This window comes from Corapipo altera, unplaced genomic scaffold, assembly GCF_003945725.1.
Source record: "Corapipo altera isolate COAL_440 unplaced genomic scaffold, ASM394572v1 64, whole genome shotgun sequence".
In the NCBI taxonomy this organism is placed as follows: Eukaryota; Metazoa; Chordata; class Aves; order Passeriformes; family Pipridae; genus Corapipo; species Corapipo altera.
Window position 1 is genome coordinate 3034160 of NW_020884893.1, and position 25480 is coordinate 3059639.

General features: G+C 43.6%; 1 long non-coding RNA gene across 1 annotated transcript in view; it reads left to right on the forward strand.

Moving 5' to 3' along the window:
* The first annotated feature begins 4931 nt into the window (after positions 1-4931).
* LOC113948521 overlaps positions 4932-25480 on the forward strand; it is a 109542-nt gene continuing 88993 nt past the window's right edge. Inside the window, exons 1-2 of the long non-coding RNA XR_003528179.1 lie at positions 4932-5006; positions 8780-8876. This is a non-coding gene — a long non-coding RNA (uncharacterized LOC113948521). The remainder of the gene's footprint in view (positions 5007-8779; positions 8877-25480) is intronic.

The following is a 25480-nucleotide window of genomic DNA, read 5'->3' on the forward strand; positions in this document are numbered from 1 at the left end:
ACCGGCGCAGCCCCGGCCCCCCGCATGGCGCCGAACGGCCGCGGCACCCGCAGCTCCGCACGGACCGGCCGGCGGGGCCGGGGGAGGAGGAGGAGGAGCTCCCGCCGCCGAGGAGGAGCCCCGGGCCGGGCCGGGCCGGGAGGAGCCCCCGCAGCCCCGGCCCCGCTCGGGCAGCCCCGGCTGCGCACAGGTGGCGTCCCGGGCTGGGCAGCCTCGGGAAAACTTCTGTGGCTTCGCCCGTTCCGGGGGAATTGTGATTGCTGGCTGGGGAAAGGGGATTGCAGGTGTCCAGTAAAGTGTAAGTCGTATCACGGCTCTCCCCCCGATCCACAGCAGTGGCTCCAGGAGAGCCAGACCTGTGCTTTATTCCCGAGGCACCCTTGCAGCGTCCAGCGGCAATTAACAGCCTGATTCATTGTCAGAGATCTGGGGAGTATTCCGTATCTCTACTTTTTTATGAAAATTTGTTTGTCGTCTGGGTGGAAGTTACTCTGTGTGGATTTAAGGCAGTGAATTAAATCTTGGTGCCAGGGTTAGGGAGTCATCGTCAGCTCAAGGTCTATCACACACTAAAAAGTGCAAACTATTCCCATCCCGTTTGCTGTTGTCCCCCGCGGGTGTGGAGACCATGATACTTCTGAGCTCTGGTTCCTCTTCCCTGCCGAGGCACTGCTCCTGGATGGAATTCCCTGCAGTGATCTGCACCTCCGTGCAGAACGGTGACAGTCACCTCTAAGCTCGGTGGGGCAAGGGATGTCTCTCCCTGTGAGCTTTGTGCACTTCACCCGGAGCACTGCGGGGTCTCATTTCAGGCAAAGTCCTTTGTTGCCATGGCAATACAAATGAAAAATCTATACTATGGTAATTTTAGAAAAATACCTCCTTTTTTTCTAAGCTAAATTGGACTGTGGTTCAGAATCGTGTGGGCACACAGAAACAGTCGTGCTGATATTCCTGAGCTGTAGCTGTTGAACAGCAGTTGTGTAGAGGGCTGTCAGCGATGGGCTGTCAGCTTGGGCTGCTTCTCCCTGATATTGCATATGATTTGTACTTGGCTTTGGAAAGGTTTCTTAGCAGGCTCTCAGCCTTTATCTGCAGCAGAGAGGTGACCAGTTTTACTGATCACGGGGCCATGAACAAGAGTTTTGGCTTTTGTGCGACAGTCTGTAATAATCTCGTTGATGAAAGTCTGTGTTTAAAAGTCTTTGCTGTCAAAGGGGAAGGACATATTAAGTAGCATCTCCCAGGGCATAATCTGGGAACAGTTTTGGTTAGTTTTCTGTAATAACTTGAGTGATAGAACGGAGGGCACTTCTACTACATTTGCAGTGATTCCAGCACGGAGTGCAAGGCTGAGATTTAAAACGACCCTGACACACTGCAGAGCCAGTCTGAACTCCACGCACTGAAATTCCAGGAGAAAAAATTCTGTAGTATGCCACAAGGAAGGGATATCCCGTGTCAGATGAGGACTATTAGTTAGGCAAGAACACTGCAGAGGAGAGAGAACCTCGGGACTGGAGTGGCTCGCAGCCTGAGCAGTGCTGCAGAACAGCCGTGCTGCTCCGAGCTGTGTAGCAGGAGGATCAGCTGTAAGACATCAGAGGGCGTTATTTCTGTTCCATTTAGCACCAGCCAGGCTTGGCTGGAGCACTCTATCCAGTTTCAAGCATTACGCTCACTCTTAAAGAAAGATGTAGGCAAACCAGATAGGAGAATAGCAACCGAAAGCGTAAGAGGCTTAGAAATGTAAGCTGTGAGGAAAGCTGGAATTTTTTATTTGATCTGGAAGGAAAACACAATATAAGGACATGGCAACTGTCTTCAAACATATAAACACATTTATAAAGATGACAGTAAACAGTTATTCTGTGACCACAAATGACGGGATAAAAAGCAATTTGCTAAAGTGCATTAGGGAGGTTACTTTAGATATCAGGGAGAGAAACAAACAAACAAGACAAAATGATTATCCTGCTAGTAGCTGAAATCTCAGGAGGTTGTAAATCTGTTCAGTGAAGATTTAAAGAAAAGATTAGACAAGCAGCTCTCAGGACTGGCTGTTGCATGCCTGGGGCAGGGAAGACTCCCAGTCACCTTCATTTACCAGCCCACATTTCAGTGATTCCTGGTTGCCCATCAGGTTACACTGATCCTTCCAGGAAGAGGCATAAAAAGAGAACCCATTATCACCCCTTATGATTAATGCAGATCTTTTTTACTGAATCACCTCTGTGATCAGGATTTCCATACCATCTGGAGACCAAGAGCAGCTCATGGAGACACACAGAGAGTAGAACTATCCATGGCAAGTAAGCAGTTTTCAAATCCAGCTTTGAGCAATAATGACTGAAAATTGTTATTACTCGATGGTCAGTGTAAATATAAATGTCCTGCAATTTGCTTGGAACTCACTGTAGAACTCATCACCTCATTTGGACCCTTGCCTGGCAGATTCAGTTGAGGTCAAGGATTTCACTGACATAAGGAGTCAGGTGTGAGATCACTGGCTGTGGCCAATATTAAATCTGTCCTGGCAAATGGAGCTCTTCCCTCTTCAGGTTTGTCTGCCTGCATCCTTCATGAGCACAGAATTCTTGTGGGAAGCAGAAGTGATACCTGCCCTTGGGGGTCCCAAGGACTGCACTCTCAGTTTTCCTGCAGGGATAACCTGACTGCATGGTGGACTGGCCCAGGATTTCCAGAGTAAATTTACTGCTCTGTGCTCCTTGAGGAACTGGTACTGCCACAGAGAAAAATTTCAATCCCACTTTTATTACTTTTACAGCCTGCGGCTGCTTTTCCTTCTGTTCCTTTGACTGTTGATGTTGAAATCCTCTTCTATGGGTTTCTCTGGCTTTCGCAGGTAATTCCAGCATCATTCTGCAGTCAGGAGCAGTGCTGCCAGCAAACAAGGTATTCCAGCTTCATGGTACCTTTCACCTCTCACTTCCCAAACAAAGCAGGAGGCTAAATTCCTTTCTTATAAACAGAACTTAAATATCCACATGGCTGAAAGGTGAGAATTTTCCAAAACCAAGCTGTGACCAAGGATTATTCACAGAACTTATTCATTAGAAAATTTCACCTATTGAATACAATACACAAATGCTATCTTCTTGAGAACTCTGTTTACAGAGACAGAAGCAAAATTCTTTGAAGAAATAATGGATGGCAAATTATTCACCTGGTCCTAGAAAACTTAATGCTTTTGCCTTTTAAGGATGACATGTAAGGTATATGCAAAGTGTTAGGCTGGAAGTGGAAAGCACAGACACTGCTGCAAAGAGGTTCAGAAAGGTCTCAGAAAAAACACATGACAAAGCCCAAGGTACCTTCTGCCAGCCAGAAGAAATTGGTTAAAAGCCTCAGAATTGCTGTTCCAAGTGTGTCTCAGAGCTCTTGGTGCTGATGCCCTCGAGGACATGGACCAGGTCCTGGTGTGTTTGGGTCTGGTGCCTTTTTCCAAGGAATGCTAAAGATTTCCTCACCTGCCTTGCTTGAGGTAAGGTAATTTAATCACTTTATGCTCCCTTTGTTACCCCTTGAGACGCATTTGAGCAAATGTGGTTGCTCACCTTAAGGTACGAGAATAAATTGTGTCTGTCTCCATGGGTGACTCAGAGCCCAGTTCAGTGTAAGGGGAATCCTAAGGAATTCTGGCACTGCTGCTCACATCTGATAAACAGGGGCCCACCTAGAATCACTTGCATTGGATCACAGAAGGTCTGCAGCACAGAGGGGATTAAATTTAGACATCTTTCTGTCACCTTTAATCATTAAACAAATCCTCAGATGTTTGTGTTTGGAGAAAAGCTTTCCTTTAGCTTCTTTCCTTGTACAGTTTTCTGTGTTTTGTGCCCGTGCATGGGCAGAACCAGGCTCTTCTCCTCTTCTGCCTCTGTTTGTCCTTGCTGCAAATCCCCCAGGAGAGCTCCTGCACGAGCTCCTGCACGTCGTGTCGTGTTAGTTGTGGCACTGAGGGAGTGAGGAGTAACACATCCCTCCTCCATCTGCAGCTCTGGAGATGTGCTGTTTATGTTTGCAAGGTGGCCAATGTGACTAAAATTAATTTACAATCTCCTGAGATTTTACTTCAGTACCTCGTGCTGCCAACCTCCCCCATATTCCCTCTGCAGATCCTTGGCTGGAGAGTGTGTGCTGATACCTGTGAGCTGCTGGGAAGTGTCTGAGTAGGATCTGTTGGTGGGCAGGGCACCAGAACCAACATAAACTCTTACTCTGCAAAGAAACTGGGAAATGAACAGGGAATGAACAGAAAGAAATCAGGAGCATGGCTGGGTAGAAAACTCTTTTTAATTTAAAATAGTATAGAGGTGTGGATGTGCTCAAACAGCCTTGCAGGGGTTTGGTTTGACCTGTGCAGCTTTTTTTCCTCAATTTAATGTTGTATCTCAAGTGCCTGGCTGTGCAGCCGTCTGCTCCCATCCAGATTGCATCCAACCCTGGAAAATCCTGTAAGTGCATGAGTGAGGAGAGGAATCTCTGCATGCATACACTTTGCATGTTTTGCAAAATTCCTGCCTAATCTGAATGTGTGATTAACTCCCTAGCAAAGGCTGAAGAGGAGAATTTTCTCCTGCAGGTGACTCTTGTGGCACTGGATTCCTTTGCAGCTGAGGTGTGCAACTGTAGCTGTGGCACAAAGCAGAGAATCAGCTTCAAACCATTGACATTCCAAAATATTTGGTAAAATGCAGAACTTCAACTGTGTTTAAATAATTAATTTCTATTGTGTACCAACAAGACCAGTGAGAGTGTTTACAGGAGAGGAAGGTTCTTGGGCTGAAACAAGTTTCAGGGAACTGCTGTATTGAAACTATCAGGGACAGTGGATTATTTATCATGGCTCTGGCAGACTTTCAAAAACATAGCACATTTTTTTTCAGGTTACTGAACTGAAAGAACCTTGCAAGGATAAGAGAAATGCCTTCCCAAGCATGTGCTTCATCAGCAGTATTGTTCAGCTTCATGAGTAAGAATGGGTAATGCTCCTAAATACTTCATTACTGCATCTGCCTCAGATTAGTCAAAGAAAATCATCATTCCTCTTCTGTGTTCAGGGACTGAAAACATGTGAGTGTATTCCTAGGGTGTACATGTGGGTCTGGGGTTGTGGGTTTGCACCTGACTGATGCACACACAACTCCAAGCCCTCTGCAAGGAAACTGGAAAAATCCGGGATCAGCCATTCCCTTCTCCTACTGCCTTTCAATCTGAATGGGAGTCTCTCAAATTAACAACCTTTTACTGTCAGCCCTTTTGAATTTATGGGCAGGAAAAAGAAATAGAGAGGTCAGATGGCCCTGGTTCAGAACAGAACCTGTGCCATGAAACACTTCGAGGGTGAGAAATTTAGTTCCAAACTAAATTTATCGGTTCCCTGATGATAGATTACTCAAACTGCCAAAATGTCACCAGAGGTGACCAGGCACACAACTTTCAGGTATTTGTTTCTGTTCAAAAATATAGGTAAGAAGAGATGAACTTCCATTACATTTCTTTTTCTAGCTCAGTCAATTTTTAATACTCGTGATACATTCACTGGATGTGAAATAATTATCTTAGTCATAATACTTTTGATTCAAACAATAATACATTTTGTGTTGCAGCTTTTAAAATTATTTTGATAGTATAAAGGAAAAATCTATTAGGCAAAAGCCATCATGCATGACTCCTGTAATTGCTGTTACTAAAAGCTGGGGGCATACAGTAGAATTGAAATGATTTACATTTCATTATTTCTGCAAATAAACACAATAAAGGCTTAATCCTGACGTTTTTCATCCAGAGCAACCTCATCCTTTGCAATTTTACCCAGTAAATTAGAACCTGGAGAATTTGTATTGTTTAAGTGAACAGGTAGCTCACATAATGGAGAATACACCCTTTCCATGAAAAAATTCCTCCTGACGTCCAACCTGAACCTCCTCTGAGGCTGTTTTCTCCCCTCCTGTCTCTGGCTGCAATGGCACAAGTAGGGAGTGGATGGGACACTGGGAGATGGGGCAGAGAGCTCCTCTGCAACACCAGTGAAATTCCTGTACAGTCTCTGTTTATTTTCACTCTGAACTTTCTTTTGTCTGCAAAGCAGAACATTTTCAATAACAAAACCTGCACGTGTTCTCTGCTGGAAACCTTCCCTTTGGAAAGGGAATCAGCTGGAGAATAAGTGGTAAAACAGGCTCTGAGAGGCTCAGTGGGACATGCAGATAATTCTGTGTGGAGCACAGTCATTCCTACAATTGCGGTCCCAAATCCCAGGGGGAAGTCTCTGAGTGGGCATTTGCACAGGAATTTCCCACCTCTGCTGCACGAGGTGGAACAGTGGAAACTCCCAAACCCTGCAGGTGCTGGTGTGTGGCAGGCAGTTGTGAGGACAAGATTCCTGCTGTTGTCTGTGCTGCTCATGGGCTGCTGTGCCCACATGGCTGTGCCTGGCAGATCCACCAGTGTCCTGCTGTCCCCATGTGATGATACCTGGTAGATCCACCAGTGTCCTACTGTCCCCATGTGATGGTGCCTGGTGGGTCCATTGGTGTGTGAGCTTTGCTGGATTACAGGCTTGAACCTGTGCAGTGCACTTTTGATTTAAAAGACTTCATGAGTGGTTGAAGCTCTGTAGAGAAAAACAAACAAACAAATCAGAAATATTTGGCAGTGGTAACCCAGGAATCTGGGTGAAGTGCAGTCTGGCTCTAGGGATAGAGCTTTTCACCATCCACCACTGCTCTGCTTCCCCAGGGCTCACTGCAACTCCACATCTTTTTACAAGAGCCTGGAGTGACAGGACAGGGGGAATGGCTTCAAACTGACACAGGGGAGGTTTAGATTGGATACTGGGAAAGAGTTCTTCCCTATGAGGGTGGTGAGGCCCTGGCACAGGTTGCTCAGAGAAGCTGTGTTTGTCCCATTTCTGGAAGTGTCCAAGGCCATTCCATGATTTCATGGTCTCTAATGGTCTCTAATGAGAATTTAGAGTAGTCCCTCTGACCTGGAGCCAGACTGTGGGGTTTTTGCTCTCTGTGAGCAAGGCTATGTTTTCCTGTGGAGCCTCACAGGGCAGGTTTGCATCCTGTGGAAGGAATGACCTCGGGTAGGTGGAATAGGGTGAGCTCTGCCCACTCAAAATAATAAAAGAACTAGTTAATTTTTAGGTGTATGTAGCTCTGAAATAAATGCTTTTGACTCTGCTTCTAAAACTTCCCTCTGGGTTACTCTCTTTTTTTCGAAAAGTATACAGCACCACTATTTGCTTTCTAAATTGATAATTAAATCTCCCATGCACTTTCATGGCTATATGCTGAACCTTAACATCTCTATTGCTAAATTCAGATTATTACTTTCATCTTATTATGATTCAATAGCTCCTGAAATTATTATCAGTTAATAAAAGAAAATACAGTGGAGTCCAGGCAAGATATCTCATGGAGAGGTTTAGTTTTCTTAGCATGTGAAAAAAGTCAATGTAGATAAATTCAAAGTTAAACCAACGTGTGATTCTTCTAATTCAGAAATGGAACCTCATATACAAGAAGCAAGACATACATAATACAGTTATTATACCTAATTATTGTTCAGCTGTATGTCTTGCTTAGAGCAAAATTGCCACAAAATGTAGACCAGCTTTCTGCTTAATAAGATTCTTTTCCTTCTTATTAAGTTTATGAAATATTACTCTAAAAATAATTCTTGTAGAAATCATAAGAGTAAAATCAGGCTCTTCATTGGTGGGTTACTGTGCATTAGTCATTCATATTTACTGAACTTCTGAAGCTCATGGATTTCTCTAAAAATAAATATTATTTTTTTTGACATTTCCTGTTTGGTTATAATTTTGCCTGGCTCTAGTTCCTGACAGGAACCCACCAGCTGCACACCTTTGGAGTTTGGTCATGGCAACTTTCTGCTTGTTGTCTCCATTGAAATTCCTGTCAGAACTCCCTCAGATCCAAGGAAAACTGGTGTGGGCTCACAGATAAATCCTGAGCAAGGTCTCAAATAGACTCTGAGGCTCTTTTGTAGCCCTTGCTCTGTAAGTCTTGCAGCATTCAGAGCTTTTGCTCATCCTCTGGCACAGTGTGGGCAGAGTGGAAGTTCACAGATGATCATGCTTCTTTCTTTCTTGGCCTGGATTTTGGCTTCAAATTTTGAGCATCGTGTGGTTTCATTAGCACTGAATTCTGTTTGTCCTCAGACAGCAAGGACCAGCCCCACTGCTGGGGCTCCTTGAGGCTGCCACAAAACAAATAGAGAGGAGTAATTTTCCAGCATGAGCCCAATAAATCTGTCCTTTTTGCCACTGCTGTGTTTAATCTGGCAAAGAAGGGGATTTGGGGTGTGTGTGCACTGAACAGCTGACTCCTCTGTTGGATCTTGTGGCTGTTGGGAATTGAAGAACAATGTTAGCGTTTGTTATTCCTCTCATAAAGGAATAACAGTGAAAGCAGCACTATCATGACAAATCTGTTGAAATAACTCACAAATGGTAGTTCCCCTGGAGGAACAAATACAGCTTAAGGTCACTCCACTCTCCTCTGTCTGCAGGTGTTCTAGGATTACAGAGGGTAAGGGTTTATTTTATTTTATACAAATATAAGACAAATCTCCATATTTTCAGTCTCTGTATAATCTCTGCAATGTGATGTCATTATTATACCAAGGTCTGATTGCATTGCTGATCAAATCTTAGTTTAGCTGTTGGTGGACTGATAAAAAGATATTAATGAGTTCTTGGCCATTACTCTTTTTCTGTCAGACAGTCAAATAAAGTGCAGCAGACCAATTTAATTGGAAAATGGGCACTGGAACATCAACTCAGTGTGTGGTGGAGAGATACCATCTCCTGTATTTCGGTAAGTGACTTAACTGTGCTCTTGTGGAAAGTGTTTCATGTCCAGGGGATGTAGAACAGAATGTAATTGCAGTGGGGGATTTTCAAAATTGCTTCACTGGGGATAGTTTGGAGTCACTTAGGTAGTTCTGCAATTTGTAGTGTAGAGCATATAAAATTACTTTAATAATTAATTCAGTCAGTTGTTTTTATGGATATACTTCTGGGTGTTTTGTACTGAATTCTTGTTGTGTTTGTTTTGCAGTCTCATTATTCTTGGTTTATGGCTTTACAGCCATCAGTACCTGAGAAAATTGAACTAGTTATGTCAGCGTTGTCCAGTCTCTCTCTATGCCACTATAGACACAGTCAAGAAGGGAAAGGAATAAATTAGCTCAGACTGCACTGGTATTTCTGTAAGAATTTCGCAGGCTGACATAGTTATAGCAAGACAAGCAGCATGTGAAGAGTCAGTTTCTAGAGCTACTTTCTTTTGAAATACAGTGGAGGTGAGACCCTGAAGCTGATTATCTCCAGCAAAGGGAAGTTTAGGATTGTTTTTTCTCATCTTTGGCATTTTGTTAAACTCATCTGCCAAAACAAACACAAGAAGAAAGTTACAGGATGTCCACGGCTTGCCCATGCTGTAAGCTGATGGGCTGGTTGGGTCCAGTTCTCTTCAAGGGTCTGGTATAAATCCCATTTGCCTTGTTTATATGAAGACAAGCCCTTCTAAGGCAGCATCAAGGTTATATTTGGGCTATAGCCCTTTATGGGCTGTACTCTGAGGCCAAAAGGAGCAGGTTATGTTTGCAGCTGTGGAGCTCAGAACACTCCAGAGGGCTCAGTGGAGCCTGTCTCTGACTAACGGGGATTTGTTTAATTAATACATCAGCAGTTTATAAGTGGTGTCTGCAGTGGGCTGCCCTGGCATCCTGGGACTTTCCCATCACTGAGCAAAGAGAAATCCCCTCTGGCTCCTGCACAGTTGTTCCTCTGTCCCTCCTGGGGCCAGAGCAGGGGTTGGCTGCTCCGTGTCCTTCGCTGACCCTCGCTGAGGTGGGAGGGACAGTGTTGTCCCTGCTGGGAGCTCCGTGGAACAGGACTGCTCTGCTTCCAGGGATCAGCCGAGCTCATCTGTACTGAGACACTGACAGCCTGCCCAGAGATGGGTTTGTAGATCAAATTTCAGTGGTGGAATTGTACAGTTGACAAATGCTTGTCGTTATGGGTTTGTGGTCTGTTAGAAGGAGGCTGAGTACACACTGATTTTATTTTTAATTACAGGAATTACAGTTGGTCTTTTCCTCCCTAGCTGGAAGTAATACCACTTAGTCAGGGACCTGGAGACACAGCCAATTAGCTCTTCCCTGAAAGCCATCACATAATGACTTGTTAAAACTTCCCTAACAAACTTCCCTCTCTGATGCTATATTGTGGGCAGGAATAATTATTTGCTGCAGTCAGAGTATGACTTCGTTCTGAGCACATGGATAAATTTGCTAATTCCTGGGAAATGCTTCTGGATCCTGCTGTGAGCAACAGCTATTCTTCAGGAGCTGATGCAATGGTTTTATCTGCACACAGTTGCAGCCCTAAGGCACTATGTGGGGCCGGGCCTGTCCAGTCCTCTCTGGAAGAGCAGAATTCCTTCCTTGTTCATCCCACAGCCTGTTTCCACCTGTTCATCCCACAGCCCATTCCTACCTGCTCTGTTGCCCTCAGGCTTTGAGACTCACCCTCCAGTGATACTGCAGTCTTGCAGCATTCCACCATGAATGCTCATTCTTGCTACTTTGGGCAGGAAAAAACATTCCAATTATCTTCCATGCTGTCTGGAGTTCCAGCTCCTGGTGATATCCCAGAGGAAGTTCTGTTGTATTCCTTGTGAGTGCTCCTATGGCAGATTTCTTGCCAGTCTCCTCTAGCATATCTTAGTGTGCTGCCCTGGGCACACTGTATTGCATTTTCAACCAATTCCTAATACCTCTGAAAATACCCTCCAGGAAATAACTCTTATTTCAAGAGACCCATCACATCAGTCCCAGAGTTACCTGCACACCTCTTGAATATGGAATTGTCTTATTGTTTGCATCATTTACGTACTAAAATGAAGACATCAAGACTGAGTGTTTAGTCATGGCACATTTGAAGTTTCCAGCAGGAGTAATTTGTTTGTACCCACCACTTCCAGTCCTTTCTCAGTGCAGTGTATGCCTGGAGTTTGGCAGGTATAAATGAAACCTCTCGAATGATGCAGTTACTCCCTACTGTGACTCAGAACAAGGTTTTCATCAAGCTGAAATTATAATCAGTTATGACAAAGGTGGCAGGATGCCAGAGGATAATCCATTGAGCAAGGAGGAGACATGAAACACCGTGTGGTCCTTGGAGCAGAGCTGAGCAACTCCATGGCCAAGCAGCTTGTGGTGTCTCCCTGGTCCTGCTGTCCCAGGAGACAGTGAGCAGGGCACATTGCCATGGTCCTGAGCAGCACTCTATGTACTGAGGGCTTCCCATGGGCAGAGCTGTTTGTCCTGAGGCATTCCTTGGATCCTCTGCTTAACTCCTCTGTCTCTGGGTCAGATATGGAATGAACAGTATCCTTATGCCACTCCCAGTCATTGGCTGTAATCACAACAGCTGCTCTGGAAAATGTGATTCCTGGGGGCAGGAGTTGCTCCAGCTGTGCCATACAACATCCTAAGGCCCAAATTCTGCAAAATGTTACCTTCTAGCTCAGGGCTAAGTGAGGTAAATCACAAAACACACTTGGAGAAATGAATGTTGGACCATATTCCCCCCAAGTTCAGAATATCTGGGGTTGATTCTGGTCATACTGGTCCACAGATTTAGTTTTTATTACACCTGTAGCCCTTTCTGTTAAAGCAGAATAAAGATAACAGAATTAGTTTCACTTTAAATTTGCTTAATCAAATACTTTCCTGACTAAACCTCTTGGAAGATGTAAGGTTCACTCCAGAATGAATTTGGCCCACATGACAATTGGTGTCTGGGATAACAGTTGCTATCTAAAGAGGAAAAGTAAATTTACCTACAGAAGGAAGGGAAACAAAGGAAATATTTATCCACAGCAGTGCTGCTATAGAGACCAGGGACATTTCAAGCAGCAATAATAAAAAGAGATGTGTGGTGAATTATCTCTGCTTGGTCCTGTCATTGTTGGGCTCGTTACCATCACTACCTGCTGCACTGGTTCTGAACAACAGCTCCACCACTATTTCTTTAGAGATTTATACTTACAAAAAACTCTAAATTTGTGGAACTGGATGATTTCATTTTACTTTGAAAATGAGGTTCCAGCCTTTAGAAAATAGCTTTCTTTCCCAGACTCCAAATTAAAAGAATAATTTATCACGGAAAAGTACAAAAATGGGCTTGAGGAGACTGAAAGAAACTTTTATTTTTCTCTACATAAAAAGGTACCTCGGAAGTTGAAAGTAAAACATGCAAATGAAGGGGCTGATTGAGGCCCCACTGCAGATTTTGTACATTCCAGGCAATCTTTGTTCATTTAGTGATGTAGAAGGTAAACTGAAAATAAAACAAATACGGTTCAGATTTTTAAGTAGGTTTCCAGAAATCTTTCAGTGGTTTCTGTTTTATCCTATTTAGAGCTTGTCAACACCACTGGGTCCAGAGCAGCAAACCTCCAGTGTCCTGCACTGCACACAGAGCCTTGGTGCTGCAGGATGAGACACTTCATGTGTCAGATTTGATGTGCTGGTTCACATCTCACCTGAGATGGAAACAGAGAGTGGCCATTTCTGGTGCCCCTTGTCCAGCACAGCTCCCAGGGGTACAGGTAAGTGCCAGGAAAAGCCCTGGTTTCAGATATTTTGCTGAACAGTTATCACGTGTCAGAAGTGAATTTTTCCTGTCTTTTCTTTCCTTTTTGCTTGAGATCACTTGTATAAAAACTAAAGCCTCAGATGACTGTGTCACTAAGCCCTTTATGTATGGGAAATGGATGTGTCCAGGACCATTACTGTAATAAGCTTCTCCCTACTCTTAGTAGTTACTAAGGTTATGTGTAATTGGGGAGCTATTAGCTTGAGAAATGATCTGGAAAGGATTAATAATGAATATAAAAGTGGAATATTGAAAAGCATCAAGTGTTCCCCAGGGAAGAGAATATGCTCAACATTTTAATTCTGTGATCCTGGAGGCAGTGGGGTATTTCCATGTTGGGAATCAGGTGGGAGTGTTACCCACTGGGGTGGTTTGCATGTCTGAAACTGAGAAAAATATTCTGAAACATTTTATAGGCACCTGTGAATAATTAATTGGGCTAATACTGTAATAATTTCAGTTGAGTTATTTGATCTGGGTTCAAAAGCCATGGTCTGTTCTCAGGAGTGACACTTGGTGATGTGAAGGACAGTCCTGTACAGCTCTCCCTGAGCCTTCCTCTTCCTCACTGCTGAGGGCTGGGCATCTCCCTCAGGCCATCATGCTCTTTTTTGCTCCTCACATGGGTTTTTACAACTTTTCCTGAGGGGCGTGTGTGCTATTGTACTTGCTCTAATAACGATGAACAAATCAATACTAAATCAGGTGAAGTATTTTTTGGCCAGCAACAAAATCAAGAATAGTTTATCAGCCACTTTGAAAGCCAGATTTGGAGAATAGAACCATAGTAGCTCAAGTCAGCTTTTCTCTTAACATTAGGGTAATTACTTGAATGTAATTTTGTATATAATGTAATTGGTAGACACCTCAGAACATTCCAGTGTGTGCCTGTCTGCCTCTTTCAGGGCCTATGTAGCTTAAAATTACTGACTACATGGAATGAAGTCACTTTGGAAATACAATTTATACTTCTACATTAATTAGCTATATTAGAAATCTTTAGCTTGTGGGTGACTGGCAGATTTACATTGGGAATATTAGTGGCTGTGGGTTACTGAAAATACAGGATGTTCTTCAGTTCTGGGATCTTCACTGATGTGTGATGTCATAGCAGTGTTGGACAACCCAGATAAAAAATAACCTGTTGTTTATATGCATGGGTAGTGTACATTTATCTGGCTGTATCACTTCTAACATGAGTTAAAAAATGTGCATAAAAAGGATTATTACCCAGTGTATTCTGAAGTAATACCAGTATAAATCATTGTAGTTCCTTGAGCTCAGTGAAAGGTCCCTGATAGGCACCTGTCTTGCTCTGGAATAATAAACAGACTCACAATATTTTAACATAACCATGTTTCCTGTCACCTCAGTTGTCAGAATGGGGTTTCCATCCAGAAGGAGTTTTCCTTTCCCTCCTGTTTACTGCCCATCAGGCTCCACTCCCAGGCTCTCAGGGGTTTCTGCTCCTGGCTGCTGCTCAGTGCCAAGCTCATCTGGGATGCTGGGCTCAGGTTGCTCATCAGCTCCTCCCTGTTGATGATTCTCTGTTTTAATACTTAATTCTGCTTTCTATAAATGTTTCTTGTCTTTTGAGCTGTGCCAGAGAGAGCCAAGTTAAATGTAGGGTAATTTCTTCCTCCCATAAATGGGCACACATGGAAAATTTTGGATGCTTTATTATGCAGTTGTAGCTTGTGCTTTCTTTGGTTTACTCTGGGTTCTTGGCATGTTTTACAGCAGTGTCTGGAAAACTAATTTTTCTTTTCCCAGCTACAAAGCAGTACATGTGTTCTTAAACAAAATCCTTTCATCCTGACCAACATCTTCAGTTTTCCTTCCCTAGTGTTGTTGAGAAACCTACTTCAGCCCCACATATTTGCTCTTTAATTTCAATATTGCTTTTAGTGATCACACTTAGTTTAAGAATGCTGTCAAAGAACTGATTATACAAAAGGACTGCGTGTGTGTTCAGAGTTTTTCCAAAAGAGGTTGTTGTATTTTAGTTGTGCTTTCTAAACTACAGAACTTCACTGGTTTCTTTCTTCTATCCTCCTTGTTTATTTTATATCTTCTTGTTTAAGGAAGTTAAAAAATGGGTTAGTGATGAGAGTCAAAGTTTAAATGCTTCTCATGGGAGGGATTTATGGGAAAAAAAAAGACTAGAACTGTTGCATTTCTGGTTCCATGGGATGCCAGCCATGTCACAGGGATCCAGATGTGCAGCTCTCGGTCCCTGTGGCCCATGGATGTTGTCCTGTGTCTGTGAGAGGATCCAGGGAAGTCCAGCTGTCTTCTCCATCAGCAGTAAATGTTAACATGGATTATCTGGGAGAATGGAAGGCTGTGTCTAGATTGGTTATTATTGGCACAATCCTGGATTCCTTTAAAGTTCACACTCCCGTTGGTCTCCTCGGAGCCTGTGGGCTCAGAAAGAGAAAAGGCAGCTCAGGGTCAGGGAGTGTGGTGTTTGCCTGCCTTGCACAGATTGATGGCCCTCTCTGTGCCCAGAGCAGCAGTGAGTAATGCCCCTCATCCCAGGCTGCTGAAACGCTCCTGCTGGAGCTTCATCCATCCATCCATCTCTATAAAGAGCCGTGCAGAGCAGAGCCTGTGCTCTGCTGTCCAGCACCAGCTGGAGCCGTGCCATGTTCCCCCTGCACAGCCCACAAACACGGCTCAGCCCCGAGCTGCTGCAGGAGGGGCAGGTCTGGGGGAGCTCAGGAATGTGGACAGCAGCACCAGCTTTATCCTGTGCTTCTCATCACTCCTCATCACAGGGAAGAGCATTGAGCTCCACCCTGGCAGCGAGGACCTCCAGGAGAGGCTGGTGACAGCCAGAGGAGCCCTGCACAAGGCTGTGGCAGGAGGGGTGAGCTCAGCAGGGCAGGAGAGAGCAGGTTCTCCTTTCCTGCAGCAGGACGTGGTATCTCGAGCTCATTAATTACTCTGAATGCTCATTAATGTAGGTGGGACAGTTTTGCCCCACTGATGGGTGGATGATGTCATCTGAGGGTCAGTTAATCAGTCCGTGTGTAGGCAGAGCATATGCTTGACTATATCTGGTGGAAGAGAATTTAATTACTGGATTAAGAGATTTTTTTAACACTGAAATTATCATCAGTGTTCTCATTTGAAATAAAGGGTCTGTTGAATTAATTTCTTGTTTACAGCATTTGTCTTGTAAATGAAGTTTTGTTCTTTGTGCTGATGAGCTGATACACCACCAAGCCTCGAAGAAGGGGGATAATGAAAGGTGCTGTCAAATGATAGTGTCAGTGGTTAAGGTTAAGCAGAGTTTCTGCCAAGGTGCAGAGGTTCTCTGCTTTTCTGGGAATACTGAAAAACGCTGGTGTTCTGTAACAACATTTTGGTAACTCTACAGCACTGTTGCCATTTATAGAGGGCTGGAAAAACAAAAGCAAAGAATTTTAACATGTTTAGCACCTCACACGTACATTACCTTCCCTAAAGGAAGCAGACTCCCAGTGCCTGGTGAGAAGGGGTACCAGGAGTGCTGGAAGTTGCTGACAAGAAACAGAACTGGGTGTTCAAGTCCTTGCAGGAGAGCAGTGGGAAAAGCTTGGGATAAAAATGGTCCTCACCTGAAGGAAAAGGGTAAAGACAACACACCCCAATGCAAAGCATATTCAGCTGATTTAAAAGCAGGAATTTTGAAAACATATTTTTGTAATAGGAGTTTCTTAGATTTTTCTTTAGACCTTTAAGACAACCTTAAAAAACAAATTCTTGAGGAGGGCAGGGTATTGGTAAATGAACTCCCAGCAGTGCTATGGGTTGTCTCAATAATCCTGAGATTATTTTGGGGGATAGTTAAATATGTTCCTGTTAAAAAGGACTTAAAGTTGTTTTACTGATCAGAAGAATATGTTGATTTCCCTTTAAAAATCAGCACTTAATTTCTGCACCTATTGGTAACACCTGTGGCCATGCAGGAGTATTTAACCCAGAGTTCCTGAGCAGCTGAGAGCAATATCTTGTGTGGTGGTGGGAATATGTGTTCTTACTGTCTCCCAGCTTTCACTCTTAGTTCCCTGCTGCTTTTCTTTCCCAAAAAAATCACAGTGCTACTTTCTTCCATACCATGTGTTGATCTCACTTAGCTGATTTTGTTTGCTTGGTTGGGTTTTTTGTTTGTTTTCTTTTTAACTCTGGTAACACTTAAAATTCAGATCAAACCTTGGTGCTCTGAAGTGCCTGGGATGGAGCACATTCAGCCATCAATTTTTAGTGCTTGGTATAAGAAGAGACTGAACAGACCAGACTAAAACATAAACTGCTTGTTGATGCAGAGTTGAGCTTGTGAGATTAACTGAGAAGGACATCAGAGTGCAGGTAAGGCGGTTTAAAATTCAAGTCTGAACTGCTGCTTTTTCTTGTGCTGCCAAACTCTCTCCTTCTGCATAACCTTGGTCCCAGAGATGTGAGGACAGAGAAAGACTTTGCAGGTTTGTTGCTGATATAAAGGAAGGATTTAACTGGTACAGTAATACATGTGGAGTGTCTATAATGTGTGTGAGTGCAGGGCTCCACTGCAGGAAAACGAGTACTTTGAGGTCGGTAGTTTTCTTACCAACCTCTGCTGTGGAACAGGTAAAACAGCAATTGTGCTGCAGCTGGAACCTGGTTCCAGTGGAGTTAATGTTCTTATTGACTTCAGTGGAGTCAGAAACTCTCTGTGAATCCCTCTGGTCCAGAAGCCAGACAGGGAGGCCAAAGCCCTTGCTGATGATAACAGAGCTTTTAACTCCCTTTGTCTGTGCAGACCTTAGTCCTGCAGATAAGTGCTGTCAATGAGGGTGGTATTAGTACATAATACAATTTATCACTGCTTGTCTCTCTTTATAAGAGCTCTTCATCTTGTTACCAGGCATTCAGTGCTATTAGAACCAAACATGCAAACCCAGAGCAGCTGATCTTTTCTGGCCAAGCTTATTTGAAATTATACTGACATGAGAGTTTTGGTGACTTCAGGAGATTTATTTATAGCTCTTGTGACGTACTCTCAGCAGGGTTTAGGGTTTTGAAACCCTGAGGAGCCTTGGTCTTGACGTTGAGAAACACCCATTACTCAGATGCAGAGACTCAGAGGTGAAACTGGGTGACCTGTCCCGGGAAGTTGGTGGCAACATTCCTGCTGCCAAACCTGCTCCTTGTGCAGTGTAATCTTGGGTGGCCTGGGGGAGTTTTTCGACTTTTCTCTTTACAAGAACGTAAAATTATCTTTCACTTGCACTTCCCTTGTTTTGCCCTTTTTGTTACATCCTGAATATAAACCATCACAGGCATTTCCAAAGGTATTGTGCCTACAGGGGCAAAATTGCCATGAGAAAAGCCAGTAGCAGATCTTGGGATAATCCATTTTCCTCAAGCAAAACCTGTGCAGCACTTACACATGCTCACTTACCTGCAGGTTTGGAGAGTGAATTGACCTGGATATCCAAGTGGCCTCTGATCACTGGGACCATCCTGGGGCACTGGAACAATGCTGTGATGTTTACTGGAATTTAAAAAAAGGAGTTAAAAAAAGAAAGTGGGGGAGGGAACTGTTTGGAGCAGTCTGAGAGGCCCGACTCTGACTGAACACTTCATATTTGAATTCTGAGTCTGGTGGCACAGTGAGATTGGTCCAATTTCAGTCTTTAAGCTAATTTAGTGAGACTTCTTACAAGCAGTAGGATATTTTACAAGGCGGGCTTTGCATTCAGGCCTCACAGGATAGGACTGAAAAGTCCTTAAACTTCCTTCTTTCAAGAAATTCCTGTCTAGACAAATATTTAAGAAGCAATCAGAGCTTAACAGACATCCAATTTATCCACCATCTTAGCAAAACAGGTTTGGTATTTTTTACTATTTTTCTTCTCAAGAGTTGCAAAAATAACCAGTGGAGATTGTTAACAGGAAATGTTGCTTGCTTTAATTTATTTGTTTGTGCGATTGGACTTCGGGGTAGAAGTTTTTGTCCATATTAAGACTGTAGCTATTTTCCCAGCCTGTGTTCCCGAAGTTTTCCTTATAAAAAAAACTTGCTTACAGGATGTTTTGTTGGTGTATGAGCCTGGGAATATGTCATGGTTTGCCACCTTCTGGTTTTGCCATTTGGAAAAGCTAATTTTGTCTCAGGATTTGCTTCTAGCGACTTGTAAGCAGCAGCTGCAGGGAGGTGCTGAGAAGGGGCCCCTTCTGAAGGACTTCTGTGTACTTGAGAGGATGGATTATTTTTTCCCCCTGTTCATTATTGCTTCTCATTGCTTGGGGAGATTGTCCTACCCAGTACCGAACTCTACTCTTTTCCTGAGGGCATCTTCCCTATTTTTAAAGGAGTTTCTGTAAGCTCCTGATTGTTGCCTGGTTAAGGAGCAGAGCTCTAATCACCCCATCTCGTTTCCCTGAATTAATGAGCAGTGCAAATCACCGACAGCTCTGACACTGCCGACTTCTGACATACAACTAAACGCTAAACGCTCCATCAGCTTGGAGTGACTCTCAAACACTGGTGTTATCAGTGTGACCTGATGTACGGGAGGAGGTGACTGAGCAGATAATTAGATTGGGCTGAGGCTGAACCAGGGGATCTTCTGTGAATAGTGAACAGAGGGAGTTTGTGTCTGCTGGGCAAGGATTGAGAATTTGACACTTCGTTTTTTCCACTGGGAGAACAAAGGCTTTGTCTCTAGGGCGTGTCTTTTCCTTCCAACCCAAACCAGACCGTGTGGACAGCAGGACAATTTGTATCGCTGATGGTAACCCTGCCAAGGAGGAACAAGGCATAAGTGGGACCTGTTTGGGGTGGAGGTTATGAGGATTTTTGAAATGTTGGGAATTTTACTTGTGACTTTCTTGACTAAAGCAATCCAAAAAGAGGCTCAGACTGTCCTCAGAAGAAATGAGGACACAGGACTTGTCTCACACCTTCACCTTTGACAACCAAACGTTGGAGTAGCTGGAATCTATGAATGACATGTTGCATCTCAACAGCGTAGATTTTAAACACTGTAACCGAGAATTGCATTAGTGAGGTAAATCTAAAGTATGCAGCCCTTGGTATCATTGCAGTTTAACAGTTCAGCTCTGTCCATTTAGTGATTAAGCTTCAACAGTCACTAGATCTCAGCTAGGAGATGTGTTCCAGCACATTTGAGTACTTTGCACATTCAAACTCCACCCAAATCTCAGTGGCTCACCTCTATTGATGCTATTCATTAGCATGCCCTGGATGCCAGAATAACAATCCTTGGAAAAGCAAATGCTCCTGCATAAACGATTAAAATGTAAATGTGCATTTCACTGTGATTGTACTGTTCTCCTCTCAGCTGCATTTGGGGAGTGGATTCCTACCCTGAGGCAGCATGTCCAGGTATTGCCTCTTTTGAGACAGAGCTAAAAAGCAGAAGGTAAACAGACCTCAGCTGTAATTCCAGTATATTTTTGTTTTGGTAGGTTAGATTCAGTTTATAACTGAATGAAAGAATTCTGAATTTTGTAGGAAATGTTAGATGACACTGTGGAATCTGGGGAGTCTGTTAGTGAGGATAACTTAGGACCGTTTTGGTCTTATACTGAATTTCTTCTTGGCTCTTTTGACCAAGTGTCTGTCCGCTGTCTCAAAAGGTTATAGTGAAATGATCCCACTGGAATTCTTGATTTACAGATTGTTCCTTAACCCATTAAATATTTTAAAATGACTGAATGACGTGCAGGAAATGGTCTCTATCAAGAGGCTGTGCCCTGAACAAACAAAAAGGAATAGATATGCATTTGAAGGTCTCTTTTTATCACTGTTTCAAAAGGAGATATTTAGAACTGTGGGGCAATGTGATGAGGTAAGAGGTAATTAATTCTAGTGAGAATTAGTTTCTGTCTTTATTAGCAAGGATATGAATCAGTTCATAAGTGCTATAGGTTTAGAATGTTCTGGACTGGGCTCATCTCCTGTGGCTCCCCAGCACTGGTCATTAGTCATTCCTTTGAATGGGAGTGTGTGTGAGCTCAGAGCCCCGGGCTTGCCTTGGGGTGACCCAGTTGGTGGCACGTTCAACTGGGTTGCAGGAGATGGAGAGGTGAGGAGCTTTAAAGGTCTGGAGGATGAGGTAGGGAAAAAATGGGAAAACCGCAGATTTAATTTGCTGTTAAAGTTGCAGTAGTGCTCCTAGACTTGTGTCTGGAGCAGATTTTCACTGTCTTCTTGGTGCTGTTTAGGTGCAAAGGAGGACTTGGACCTTGACCTAAAAAGTTCATAAAAATGGTTTGTCTGCATATTGTCCAGTTTATATTTAGCATTTCCTGGGCATGTGCAAACAACTCCTGGCTTGAGCAGATTCCAGCCTAAGGCTTTGTGAGCAGACAGGCCAGGGTGAGCAAAATCTGTATATATGAATTAGTAAAATTCACTGTAACTCACAATCTGTCAGCAAAGGAATTTTAAGGTCATCCTCACATTGTTGCCCGGGCCCATATATTGCTATTTAGGAATTCTGGTGGCATTTTTTTATAGCTCAGATATTTCCTGCCCATCATGCCTGGTATGTTGCTCCTCCAAAACCCCAGTGATGACCTGTCCCAGGTAAATTTTATCAGATTTGGTTTAGGTTATACTGGTGAGTCTTTAGTGGAAATGGGGACACCACCACTGCTCATGAAAATGATTCCTCAATGCAGTTAATTTGGACTGTCTTGTTGTAACACCTCAGAACGAGGTACCAAGAGCTGTATCCCTGCAACTTCTGTTTGTAACAGGTAGGAGGGGGCAGAGTGTGAAATATGGAGGGTGTCACATTCAGTGTTGTGCCATTGCATAGTTATAGAAATATTAAATAATTTAAAATACTCCAACCGGTGCTGCTGCAGGTTGGAGAATGAGCTTGAAAAAACAGGTTTTATCACATAACCTCAGTTCACTATTTTCTTGTAGATCACTCTAAAGAAGGGAGCAGAAAGGGCTCTTCTACTGGAGCCCTGGGTCCATCTGCACAGGACCTCTGTAACACTCTGATGCTTATTTTTCCCTGGGTTAAGTGCAGTTGTCCTGTGCCAGCACCAAGTTCTGCACCTCAACATACTGAGTACAGGGAACTGAGAGTATAAACCAGCACTGGAGGTACTGGTGGGAACAAGAATTGTAGTGCTTGAGCAGTTGCCTTTTGAGCCTGGATATTCCCCCAGCTAAAAGACATTAGAGTCACCACTGGAGCAGAGTTAGCAAGGGAATTTCAGTCTCACTCTCTCTAGGTCTCAGCATCATGTGTTTTGTCTTATTTTTTACTTTTGGATTTTTTTGAAGCAGGTTTTGAGTTGGAACCTCTCCATAATGGCACTTGAGTAAATTGCTCCTTTTCCTTCCCTATAAATTCCTCTAAGCTGTTTCACCAGATTCTCTCTGGCTTTTATTTAAGCAGGAGTAACAGGTAAAGACTGAAAGGGCTGATGATGGAAATGAAAATTAGCATCTACTTCTTGATGGATTGGGGAGTTTAGGGATGGAGGGAACTGTGAGGGAAAACCACTTCAGGGAAGAGAAGTGAGAAATGAAAGAGTGGGAAAGAAGACAAAGCAAAGGTCAGGAACAGTGATAGTCCTGAAGGCGTACATTTGGCTGCTGTTGAATGAATGGGAAGGTACTGAACAAATAGTAATTAAAATCCCAGCTACTATGTAAATGCCAGATTAGAGCTGTGATCTTTTTGCAGAGTTTCCTTTGAGGTGAGTGGGAGTCTGTATGTTACCCTTGGGAATGCTTGAGCCTAAATACAAGCTCAAACCCAGAGGGAGTCAGTTTTCTTCCTGGAGTTGAGCTGACATCCCTTTGACATGAACCATGAACACCAAGGTTTCTATGAGGTTTAACAGCTCAGTGTTTCCAGCACAGTGATTTTACAGTTTTCCTACAGATGAGGATCTTTCACTGATACCCTTCTGTCCAGCAGCTCTGAGTTCTACGGATTTACAACCTGATCCAGAAGTGAGCACTTCACTTACTCTTGAAAAATGTGGTCATGAAACTATATGGGGGAAATTACGCTCTCATGTGGGCAGGGAACATTTCACACTCCTGTTGGGAGAATAACTCCTGTTAGGAGTCTCCCTGGATAGACACAGGGTGCTGTGCTCACCCTTAGGTTGACATGCATGGAGTGCACCAGGCTGGGGGAGAAGCTACTGACAACTTATTTGGTGAACACGTCTCTATAGTCCTGTTTCTATGGCAACCCTGATGTGAAATGTGTTGCTAGAAAAACATTAGTTACTATAGAAACATCTTCCCTGTGAAAAGTTTACTTTGTAACACGTGATGCCTAATATTAGTTTTTTTCAAGTTAAACCGCCCACACGTGTGTTGGAATCAATAAACAGGTCACTGTACTCAGAGTGACGGAGCTGGGAATGGACAGAACCTGGATGTCTTCTGCTCAAAGCACTGCTGGCTTTGCCTGCCCTCACACTGCTGAGCAGCAATAAGGACACAGAAATGTTATATTATGCAGGATGTGAGGGACTCTTGAAATAGTTTTATCTGAAGTATAGGTTGAGACCCTTAATTTTGTGGGGAAATGTGTTAATTTTGATTTTCAGTTGATAGAATCCTTTTTAAAAAAAAATCATAACTACTATGCTGAGTTATAGCTTGTACCATTCAGACTCACCCTAATGGCAATTAGGGCTTTAAAACTGGGGGAAGTTTTTGATTGGTTCTTTTAAGGTCACACTCTAGAAACTGCTTCCTGAAGGCAAGGCCTGAATCTGGTTCTTCATCAAATCATTTAGGCTGGAAAAGACCTTTCAGGTTGAGTTCAGACATGTGTTCTGCTCTGCTGGATGGTGCCCCCCTCTGTCAGGCAGGATGAACCTCTCAAAGGATCTGCTGGTCAGGCGGTGGCATCAGACTGCTGGGTGTGGAGAAAGAAGGTCTTTGTTGTTGTGGAAGCTCATTCAGAGTAAGGCAGTTTATTGTGTGCCACCAAAAAGGGTCAGTGGTGGAGTTTTTGATGTCCCCAAGGTGAGGATCATCAGTCGTTGCCACTTCACGTGTAGGTCTCTTCTCTTGCAAACATCAGACTCCCTTGCTCAGAAATGGTGCAGGGTTTGAGCTGTTACTGAACTGGAGAAGATTCTTCAGTTGTTATCTGGGCTTTGCTGTGTCTCTTGGGCCAGCACTGCTGCTCTAAGACTGCTGTGAGCTCTTTAGTGCTGGGGGGGTTAATGTAAAGGGTTTCCTGTCTTTTGGGGTTTGATTGCTGCATTAGCTGAGCACATGATAAAACTCTAGTAATGGGTTAGCAACCCTAAAAGAACAATTCCACATTGTTTCTCCACTCCCTGCACTGCTTTGGTGAATCACTGAGCTCCACAAAGCATTCCCACACCTTCTCCCGTGAAACAAGTTAAATATTGTCATAACGTTGTGGTTGAGTACATCGAGCTGCAACTCTAGGAAGCTGTTGCAAGCACTGTGTATGCCTCATTTGAGGAGTCTGAGGCCTTTGAGGAGCATTCAGATCTTACTGGTTTCACAGACATCAAGTAGGGTGTGAGGAAATCCATCACCTTTTCTCTGTGAATTTGCTGAAAGATGAAAAAGCTTTTTAATTTTGCAAGTGGTATTTTTCAGTTCATGCTGAAATCTTGCAGGAAACAACTTTGGTGCAGAAATTTCTTGACTACTTTTTTCCAGTTTTGTCATTCAATCTCTAGCCTGGAGCCTTCCCTCTGGGCAGATGATTAAAGGCCATATGTTGCTTGGCTGGAGAGGGAAGTTGTTCCTGGAATAGTGGTGGATAAACCAGTTAACATGGATCATTCTACAGAATGTACAAGGATTCAGATGTCACAAGAGTGAAGGGGTGTGGACTGGATGTGGTGCACAAATGCAAAATGAGGTGAAAAAGGAGGCTTTCTGCATGTTCTATTGCCTCCCCAGAGACAGGAGTGTCCCTTGTTAACAGCCTGGATGTGCTGAGTACTCTGGAAGTGGCCCACACTGAGTGATGGAGCAGGGGACATGTGTGACCCCAGCCTTGGGCTGAATCCTGTTGTTGAAGGTTATTTGCCTTGAGATTGGAGGGACCTTGTAAATTCCAATTCTGGACTGAACAACATTTCCAGAGAAAAATGTATCCATTAAATGGACCTTTGGTGTAGGGACCTGTTTGTTCCCTCATGGAGTTGGGGAAGACAGGGTACAAAGGTGGCCCTGGTGGGCAGGGGGACCAGTGCTGGAAGACAGGGAGGAAAGAATAAAGAAACTGGGAGATATTGTTCCAGAAATGCTATTTCTTAAACAAATGTTCCTTCTGAAGGTTGGTACCTTCTCACCACGTGCTGCTGAGTGTCTTTGCACACAAAGTCTCAGATTATCTGGCATGCTTGAATGAAAGAAAGAAATGACATCTGAGGAGTTTCAGGAGGGTCCTTTTCAGGTGACTTAAATGTGGTGTGTGGTTTAGGTAATTTTTGATTTTTAGGTTAAGGAACTTTTGAAAATAAAAAATTGAATTTATGTAATTCCCCCAACCTGATATTTTTAACTTAAACGCTGCAATTGCAAAACTCAGTGCTGCTTTTGGGTTTTTATCTCTTCTGATAAAGTATGTGCCAGCTCTGTTTAATTACTGAATTTCATGCTGTCTGATCACCTGCAAATAGATCTCTTGCAAAGTCCTTTTTGATTTTCAGAGCCTGGGGATGTGGCATGATTCTGGTCCGGAGCAGTGCTGAGAGGGACAAGGTTTGTGTCCC